The sequence below is a fragment of the Fukomys damarensis genome, unplaced genomic scaffold, assembly GCF_012274545.1.
Source record: "Fukomys damarensis isolate Sample0158 unplaced genomic scaffold, DMR_v1.0_HiC HiC_scaffold_12, whole genome shotgun sequence".
Taxonomy (NCBI): Eukaryota; Metazoa; Chordata; class Mammalia; order Rodentia; family Bathyergidae; genus Fukomys; species Fukomys damarensis.
The window spans coordinates 23,792,530-23,803,254 of record NW_022900924.1 but is presented as its reverse complement, the minus strand read 5'-3'; the positions used below and the strand labels follow the sequence as shown (position 1 = coordinate 23,803,254).

Sequence of the window (10,725 nt, the reverse complement as noted above, 5' to 3'; positions counted from 1 at the left end):
TGCCCCCTCCCCCATCCCTGCCTCGGCTCGGGGTTTTACTGCAGCAGCCAGAGGTGACAGCGACGCCTTAGCCTCCTCCTCAGTTGCTTTCAGAACCCGGGTTTCCCCTGCATCAGGAAAGCGCCCCCTCCTGAGAGGCTGGTCCCCGTCCCCGAAGAAGTGAGAACAAGCTACAGATAACTACATTTTAAAATGTAGAAGTCGCTTTGCTGCATTCCTCCGAGGACGAGCGTGATCTCTCAGGACAGTGGCAGCATAAGGGAAGTTGGGACCGTAGAGCAGGGGGAGGGGAGCGCTGCAGCCGGCACACTCTTCTGGAAGGAGTTGCTGGGAGCCTTGCGGTTGGACACAAGTTTGCGTAAGAGTATTTTCCTTTTGTCAATAATTAATCACCGGAATCAGTCTGGCAGAATTGGAGTTTTAGCAATAGTGTAGAGGGCGGGGCCAAACACCTAACTCTGGGAGTCTCCGGGTGCCTCTCACAGTGAGAAGCTCGCAGCAGCTGAGGAGAAGCCAGAGCATCCGTGCTCAGCTAAAGCCACAGGGAAGAAACTGCAACCTGGAGGTAAGCATCTTCCAAAATATGTACTACAACTGTAAAGCAGCTCGAGTGGACAGAATTCCTGTCTTTATAGAGTGAGGGGGGTTAATAATGAGTTTTAATGCAATGAATCAGTTTATTACTTAATGGCATTACAATTTTTAAAAATAAATGGGTTTTTCCATTTGCCTTTTACTATGTTGGAAACAGATGTTTCACTCAGCAGAAGCCCAACTTTGATATTGAAACTTTCCCGGCCAAAAGGAAATCATTATTTACATTATTTATCTATATGTTGTTTCTTAATAACTATTCAAGAAAATATCTTCAGGATATACTTGGTTTTCTTAAATATTCATCTTTGTCTAGTTTCATGCCATTATGCAATACCATTTTTGTCCATAGCTACTTTAGGCAATAGACTACACAAGTCAACTACCAAACAGGTAAAGGATTTTCAACACAGAATGGAGTTTAACATTTTTTTCATGATTATTAAAAAGTATGCGTTTCCTCAAAGATGCCTAGGTGATTATTTATAAGTAACCAAACGAGCATCTAAGGAGTCTGGTGAACATTCCATAGGTCTGGAAAAAGGGGTTAAGAGTGGACAGAGATTACAGTGAGATTGGAGTGAAATTCTAGATTTTTTTCAATTAAAATGGCATTCAACTGGCTGTCAACTCATTAATGAGTCCAGCTCATGATCAGATAAAGAATTTGAGGAATTGTCAAATGTTAAATACTATTTCTCAAATCCTAATGAATGAATCAGGGAAGTTGAGAACGTTGTTCTTCTAAAAGACTTTTTGAAAAAAAGACTTTTTGGCACAGTAACTATTTGAATTAAACCAAAATTAAGAAATATGTGATCATTTTTGCTAATGAACTTTTAAAGTTTATGTATAAAACTTAAAGTTTTAGTAACTTGACTTCTACCTGTGAATTATTACTATGCTTCTTTAAAAGCCATGATTTTAATGATTTTTGATAGCTATGATTTTGTACATAAACTACACTACTAGGTGACCAACAACATACTTTAATATGAAATGCAGTGGCAGTCTTATTCAAATATTTCTATACAACTACTTAATAACAACAAATTAATAAGGGTTTTTAAGGCAAATGCCTGAACAGAATTTAGAATTTTACTGGATATGAAGATGTAGATTAAGCAGTCCTCAACTTTCATTAGTTTTCTTAATCCACTATGTGAAAAATTTGCAAATATTTTTATAAAAACTATTCTTTTACTTCTCTAGCCTATTTTTCCCATACTGTCAGCATAATTTTTTTTCTTTTCTTTTTTTCTTTTTTTGTGTACCAGAGATTGAACTCAAGACCTTGCACTTTCAAGGCAGGTGGCAGAACTACTGAGCTAAATCCCTGGCTAGCATAAACTATTTTAACACCAAATATACAAGCTGAACCTTTATTTAAAAATTACCTTCAGGGGACTCACCTTCTAGAACAGTGGTGTGGAAATCTTTGCAAACCTGCTATTTATGAAAAAACAATAAATGGTAAAAATTGTCTCTGAACATTATCATGAAGTAATGCAACAAATGAATAAATATTTATTCAAGACAATCGATAGCATTTCAGTAAGAACAGCAACAGTTGGTGACATCTTAAGCCACAATGCATTTCCCACCCTCCTATATCTGAATGTGATAATGGTCCACTTGGCTGAGTGGTGCTTCACTCTGAGTAAATTCAGCCAAAAATGTGGTGATTGTTTGTTATTTATTTATTTATTTGGTTTTTTTGAGACAGGGTCTCACTGTATAGTTGAGACTGACCTGGAACTCACTATGTAATCCAGGCTGGTCTCGAACTCACAGCAATCATCCTGCCTCAGCCTCCTGAGTACTGGGATTACAGGAGTGCACCACCATGCCCAGCTCTAAAATATGATGTTCTTTCTCAACCTACACTGTAATCTGCAGGTACAGTAGATTCCAAGAAAAAGCAGGCCACTAACAGTTCTCATCTTCCTCAGCTTTGTGTTGCACAAGCTTTATTTCAGGCAAGACCAACTGAGAAGTCTGAGACTCTTCTCTCAGCTACCATCCCACCTACCACTTGTATGGCAGAAGATGAAGAGCTTAACAATAAAAAAGATAAACAACCCATTTTAATTTGGTCAAAAGATTTGAAATTACATTTTTCCACAAAGGATGTACAGTTGTTATGACTATAGTTATGGTTATAACAAAAATAACAACAAAAACACAATAGCAAGTGTTGGAGAAAATGTGGAGAGATTAGGGTTAGAAAGTGGTGATAGAATGCTTGCCTAGCATATACAAGCCCTGGGGTTGATCCTTAGTGCATACACACACACACACACACACACACACACACACACAGACGATTACAGAGAATTTGGAACTGTGGGGTATAAAGCAATGGCATTATTTGAGAAAAAAAAAAAGTTGCACAGAGTTGCCAAAAAACTCAGTAATTCCATTCCTATGCATATATTGAAGAGAATTGAAAGCTTACATCCATGGAAGAGCTGATACACAAATGCTCATAGCAACATTACTCATATGTAATAGGCAGAAAAGTGGAAACAACCTTAATATCCATTCAATGAATCCACAATCAGCATATCTATAGACACACGAAGTAGACTAATTTTGCCAGAGGCTGAAGTGGAAGGGAGGGTTGGAGAAAAATGGGGAGTGATTGCTAAAGGCCATATAGGGTGTCCTTGGAGGTAATGCAAATGGACTAAAACTGACTATAATGATGACCATATAACTATGAATGTCATACTACTAAATACTATTAAATTGTACATTTTAAGTTGGATGAATTGTATGCTATGTTAACAAAGCCTACAACATATATCTCAACAAAATAGCTTTAAAAAATTATCCATCATAAAAAGGAACAAATAGGTGTAAAACTTGGAATCCCTAGTTCCCCATGTACCACTAGACCAATAGTTTATGTGAGGCATTTTTCCCCAAGGGCCACATTGAAATTTATGAAACAATTTAAAATGGCACAGGTATTGCACAGCTATATGATTTGCACATATTTGCATACCTATCCAAGCTTCCTTCTATTTAAAAAATAAGTCTGATATTATTAATATAGGCCTGTGGAGAATTTGCATGCAATGTCATACCATTTTGGATTCATCCATTCATTGTACTACTCCAGAACCTGTGAGGATAATTTCTCCTCTTGCTTTTAGAAAAACAGACTTTTGTCCGTTCCTTAGGCCAAGTGTTGAGTTTGTGATGGCCCACACTGGTGAGAATGGGAGGTGCCTGAATCTCAGTAAAAAGTGCACTTGTCCCTATTCAAATCAGCTGGTTTCACTAAACTAGGTCGTCCCTGAAAGCTAAAGTCTTGGAGGAGCCAGAGGAGCAGCCATTGTAGAACTCACAGCACACTGGCATATCTTTGCTGGAAAGCATCTGCTGTAAGTATGACAATCTCAAATGCAGGAGAAGCTCCTAAATAATTTATTTATCTAGTTACCTTTCATGTGTTGCATTCAGACAAGCTTCCTGAGCCTGTTCTAACAATCATGGAATTTGGGGATAATGCTTTGTCCTCAAATTGTCATACAAAATTAGTGAGTCTCAGGGTCACTGCGGGCAATGAGCATTTGCATGTGTTGCTGGAATGGTTATGAGTACACTGAACTGAACTATACCCTATCTTTAAGAGTAAAATCTACTGCTTCAAGAAACCTCCAGCATTTTTCATTCTCACCAACATAGGTGTCTCCTTTTCCATGCATATTTTGAAAAACAAACAATGCTGATGGAAATAGGTTTTGTCACCACTTTTGTAGAGGTCCCATTGTCATATTTTGTCCAATTAAAAGGTTTCTATGAAATACTTTCTATATCTAACCATTTGTCTAGAAGTTAAACACACATAGGAAAGTTAAATCATTGTTATTATTTCTGTATATTGTTTTCATCAAGAGTAGGATTCCATTTTTTCAACTGATATTTATTATACATCTATACCACACCAGGACTCTTTTAGGCTCTGCATAAGTAATAAGCAAAACAGACAAAAATCCCCACTTCAAGGAGCTTAAGTTATAGCAGTGGTGTCAAACATCATCTCAACAATAACTGAATGTGTAGTATAAGGAAAGGAGATAAGAGCTCTGGAGAAAAACAAAAGACAACACAGTGAAGTACAGTTTTACATTGTGAGACCAAGCTAAGAAGTGAGATCCTATAGTTATGTAATTATATAATAATCACACACAAACCTGGCCATTCTGGTACTGAGATAATGCTAGCAGTGATGGGTCTCCAGGTGTTTGATGTCCTGAACAAAGAATTAGACAAGACACAGAGAAGGTAGTGGGATATACATTTATTGAAGATAGAAAAGAAGTGCACTGTAGAGTAGCAGCAGATGAGTGAATAGACTGGCAGCAGCCATGAGGGTAAGGGAAGTGGGTCCTTTATATCTGGAATCCCTAGATTGGCTTCTGTCTCATGCAAATGAGGAATCAAGATGGTTGTCCTATCAAAAACTCTCAGTTGGCCTAGCTCCAGGTTCAAATTGTCCTATCAAAGACTTGCTTGGTTTTGTGCCAGATGTAAATGAAAAATTGAAAGTAGCATTTCTCTGATTGGTTCCATGTGCCGTGCTCAGGAGATACAGAGTCTTCCTGGGTCATGTGCTCTGCACATGTGCCCTGAATCACCATGACTTGGACAGATTGTGCACAGTTGTTTGATTGATTTTGCCTCAGCCCTAACCTCATACTTCAATAGGCTACAGGACTGATAGCTTCAGATTAACTTCTTTCTTCCCCTTGAGAACTTTGGTTTCTTCTTCCCATTCAGCATTGCTTGGCTATCTAGATATTCCATTGTTTCATGAAGGACAATATATTATTGCTAACACACCCTAAGCAAGCACAAGGAAGAAGTAGCCCAACACCTGCATTGAAGAATTACAACCTACATAAAACGTTGTCCTATGATAACAAAAATTCTCACTCACTCAAATAAATAACCAGCCTGGGCTTTTAGTTTCCTGTTGATCTTTTTCTCTAGTTTTATGTTTTCTTATAGCCTTCCAAGAAATTGTGTGTAAATAATTAGGATCTGGTTCCTCATAGTTAAAACCTCTTGAAAAATAGAAGAGAAAAATTTAGGAGAAGAAACCCTTAAGGATCATCTTGAAAGGTTAAGGAAGGACACATTTTTTTTTTCCAAATTACAGAGAATAAGCAGAGCATCAAATTCCACAGATCTACTGGAGGGGAAAAAGGAGGAAAAAAAAGCAACCAGAGAGTCTTTATTTCACCAGATGGTCCCAGAATTTCCACTCAGGTAACCTAGTTTAATAGGCTTCCAAAGAAGCCTTGTTCTAGTAAAATATAATGGGTGTGGCAGTGTTCCCAAAATAGAGCTTTTAGATAAAAGTTTAAAAGGAACAGGGACTAGATGTTGGAAGTCAAAAACAGAGGATTTATTTCAGGCTTGAGGAAGAGTGTTTAAGAACATGCAGAATAAAAATACAAATAAGTTTTTTTAAACCCTCTTATAATAAAGCATTAGAAGTCTCATTCATTTATTCACCAAATTTTAATTCAGTAGCTGCTATGTACTAGGCACTAGGGAAAGAAGACCATGTTTCAAGGAGTCTAGGTATGGCTTTGGGATCAAAATAACTGAAGAACAGGTATAATAAGTTTCCCACCTGCTATCCTACTCCTGACATTTCTTCTCCAGTGCCTCAGTTTCCTCATTTGTAAATTAGGTATAAAAATCATGCTTCCAACATAGTGTCATTAAGAATTCTGTGTAAGGTAATACCTACAAAGTGCTTAGTAAATTTCTAGAGCATAGATTACTCAATAAATATCTACTATTGTAATCAGTGTAGAATAGCAGCTTCGAGGGTGCCAAGTTGCTATTGAAGTATTGCATCTGTCTGTGGCCACCCCATCCTGAACGTGCCAGATCTTGCCTGAAGTATGGCATCCCTGCCCTTTGGCTCCATTATAAGATGAAAGTATGTCAATTAGTAATTCTGAGTTAAAGTCATGTTGAGCTGAAGATCTGTGCAAAGATTAAAAAGAAAATTTGTGCATGAATCTAAGTAATGTATTGAACAACAACAAAAAATTTAAACAAGTAGAAAAAAAAGGAAAAAAATTCAAGATAGTGTTTCCAGAACCACTTGTGAGGAGCTACACCTCTATTGGCCTGCACTCCTAACTGCCCCCGACACCCTGTGGACAGGCAGTACCACTCCATGTTCATGACCTGCATCATATGCCCTGTGCTTTACAGAATGTCATGCTCAATAAGTATCAGTGAATGTTCACTGATGTAGAAGAAAAAAAAGGAAAAAAAAATCTGATTTGAAATTAAGTCTAATCCAGCCCTACGTATTAAATTACCTTTTTTGCTTCTTTTGAAAATCTAATAATCTTTTCTGTACAAAACCTTTAGCAAAAATTATCACAGAACATCCTCATATAGAACTATGACCTTCTAAATAAGAGCTAACTCATGACTACTATATGAGAGCTCATTAACTTTAATGCTTCCCTCTGTGTCTGTTGGTGATAATACCCTTGGGCTCTTCCCCAACCAAAGGGATCTCGCAGGGAATTTTAAATCCTACTAATTTTTAAAAAAATTTTATTTACTTAGACTGGAGCCAGTGATGGCCCTGGGAACTCTGACTTGCTATCCAGGACACATGACAGAAAGCGTGTTAATACCTAGAATGTTCTCTGGCCCACATGGTCCAGCCCGTGATAAATGGAAGCTATTCCAATCAACACCAGAACCTTCCTTTTGTCTCAATATTTTCTGTTATTATCATGAGAATGTAAGTGCTGTGTATCTGTTTGGAAAGAGAATTTTTAAGAAAGCTTTCTATGTTTAATAAACCTTCCACAATATCCACATAATATATATACACATATTTTCTTACCTGCCTTAACTCATAAACAGCAGCTAGAAAAACAACTCAAGTCTTGCCATTAAAAGAGATAGCAGCCAGAGATTTAGCTCAGTGGTTCTGCCACCAGCCTTGAAAGTGCAAGGTCCTGAGTTCAGTCCCTGGTATGGATTTTTTTTTTCATATATCATCTACATATCTTTGCTGTTCTCCCATAGAATGCTTAGGAATAGCAGCACATTAGTGCCTTGCAAGTTCTAAGCTAATATCAGTAGCTCAATAAATATTTGTGGCATGAATAGAATAAATCTTGAGTGAACTTAAAATTTAAAATGAAACATCAGAGCGGTGATTTTTATGTGTAACAACATAAGCTGGGAGTGCTGGTATATGTCTACAATGTCAGCTACTCAGGAGACTAAGGTGGGAGGATCACAAGTTTGAGGTCATCCTGGGTAAATTAGTGACACTATCTCAAAATAAAAATTAGAAAGATCTGTGAATCCTGCTTAGTGGTAGAAATCCCCTGAGTTTTATCCTCAGTATTACAAAATAATAATAACAATGACAACAATAATATAAAAACTACAAAACAAAATAAATTAATTCAGTAAAATTAATTTTAAAAAACCAGGATACGATTTACATACTATGACTACAACCAAGTTTAAAGGGAAAAATACACAGGAAAAAATTTAAAAATGTGACCAATAACTTTCATTTTTGTTGTGTTTGTTTGTTGTAGTATTGGGGATTGAACATAGGACATTTTCATTGAGCTATATCCCCACCCCTTCTTTATGTTGAGATGAGACCCAGCCAATTTGCCAAATTTCCCAGGCTGGGCTCAAACTTGCAATCCTCCTGCCTCAGCCTCCTAGAGGGCTAGGATTATAGGAGTGTACTATCATACCAAGTCTTGTTTATGTCTAAGATGATAAATATAGGTGCTTATATTTTTGTAATATTTTGTAACTTTATTATGATATTTCAGGGGATAATTTATGTTTATAATATCAAATCTGGTTTTTTCAATTAAACTTTTTTTTTTGGTACTGGGGATCAAACTCAGGACCTTGCACTTGTGAGGCAGGTGGCAGCACCACTGAGCTAAATCCCTGACCCTCAAATATGGTTTTAAGAGTGGTCAAAATTATTAATAAACAAAGTAAGTCTTCCTTTTCTTTGAATACCAACCTATTAACATAGCAACAACATTTCTCTTAATGTTGTCAACAAACCTCTGATTTAGCTGTTATCTGTATTTCCTCTACCTTTGCTAAATAGTATATAAAAGTCATTTTTTGTCACTGCAGTCATCATAATAGCCTGATTATACTATTTCTAGAGCAATTTTTTGAAAGTACACTGTTGAGAGAGAAGCATTATTTGTCAAATAGTAAAGACCTGTATCCCTTAGTGTAGTTGAATGGTAAAATAAATGTTTTTCCTAAAAATTTTACATGTGTGCTCTTCTAAAAGTTTTTTTAAGTTAAACAGACTGCCTACAGAGATAGTGAACACAAAATTCAGAAATAAATAAATAAATAACATGTCCTCTTACCTAGTATTAGCAACAATAAACTAAGAATTTATTAAAATTGATTCCCTGTTTTAAAATTATGAAATATTAATTCTGTAAATGAAAGTTGATGTCTATTAGTGCACTTATGTATATGTGCAATCATACTAAATATATAGTTATTTACCTACTAATAGTATGGTACTGTACAATAAAAAATTCAACAACTTATAAACATGGCCCAAGCTCTCCATTTAATGACCAAATACATTATCACTACTACTCACTACATTAGATGCTACAGAAAGTGCCTACTCAATTCCCATGGAATTTGTGAATAATATTGGTTATTTAACCCCATAGGTAAAGCCCATAGGCTTTTATGCCATTGATTTTTAAAAATTACTTTTACAATCTGGTCATGTAACTTATCAGTCTACTTATCTGTAATAATAAAAGTACAATTTTTTCAAAGATAAAAAAATACAACCTGATCTTCCCCACTCTCACTATTATTGATTTTGATTAGATATAGATTGCAGTTTATTTCTTATTTACAGAACTATTAAAATTAATTCCAATACATATGCATCATTGGGGAAAGAGAATAGTTAATGCTTGTGGGGTACAAATTTGCTTTTTATGAAACTTAATATGAAGGGTTTACCAAAGCATTGTTCCTGGATAAGGGGCCAGGAGAAGGGAATATTTATTTTCTCACTTAATTCAGTGCATTTGAAGTGGGAGATTTTCCCACTTAATATTTGACAGGATGCTTGAGAGAACAGAATCCCATGTGCTTAATTCTCCAGAGAATGGTTAACTGCTTCTCCTTTATGAACTCATCCACTGAACAATAATTTTATGAACTTAAAGTCACTTTATTGATTGGAAAATTAACCGTGGAGGGAAGACACCACAGGCTCCAGTCCTCTAGTTACCAAACTTTCTCATTCTAGGCTGTGGATTGTCACATCTACTCTACAAAGGAGATCTTGGATCTTAAAATTTTAATACATGATTTATGCATAAGATTACAAACAAAGGAAAAATAAATCAGGTTGGCCTAGTTCTGGTTTTGATGAGCAGGATAATCACATTATAATTTAGTACAAAATATTGTTCCATGGGTTTCTTCATCTAGGAGGAAACAAACATGATGCAGACTAGAAACATGACACTCTACCACTGACTACTCATTTGCCTCAGAAGGATTCTTCCCAGGCACATGAAAGTCACCACTGTATCTGCTATCATCTGTCTCTCAAAGGAGTCAACAGAGTCACCAGAAAAGGATCTCTTAGAAAAGAGGAAACAGGAGACATGTAGAAAATGGCAAAAGCAAGAAATAGTTGGAATAAAAGTTACGATATTCGAGGCTTTGCTGAGACAAGACATGATTAAACATTCTTTGCCAATGTTCTGTGGCTTCATCTTTACAACAGTGCAGGAATAATTAATCATTTCCTTATTACTGATGGTATAATTTGATGTACAAAGAGATTAAATGACATCCTGATTATCATGCAGTAGAAAGTTTTCATTTACCAATTTCAAAATCCACACTCTTTCACCATGAAAAAAAAAGTTTTTTAACAAAAAATTATTCTCTCATGCTGTATTTAATTTAATAATAGAAACAGGTTTTAAGAGATGGTAAAATTTTAGTAATCTCTTCTTAAAACCTTCCTAATTCATGGAAACATGCAGAAGGTGTGGTCTAGTCTCTACTCCAACTTTC

At 36.1% G+C, this 10,725-nt stretch overlaps 1 protein-coding gene across 5 annotated transcripts in view; it reads left to right on the top strand.

Annotated features, from left to right (window-relative positions):
* The first annotated feature begins 28 nt into the window (after positions 1–28).
* Positions 29–10,725, top strand: part of Sptssb (serine palmitoyltransferase small subunit B) — a 31,907-nt gene continuing 21,210 nt past the window's right edge. For 3 of the 5 annotated variants that reach the window (XR_004516812.1, XM_033762508.1, XM_010604194.2), the window contains exon 1: positions 29–565. The gene's annotated coding sequence lies outside the window, so the exon portion shown is untranslated. Of the gene's footprint in view, positions 566–3,909; positions 3,987–5,767; positions 5,878–10,725 lie in introns of those variants that run through there. The other 2 variants (XM_010604195.2, XM_033762509.1) reach the window with 2 other exon arrangements.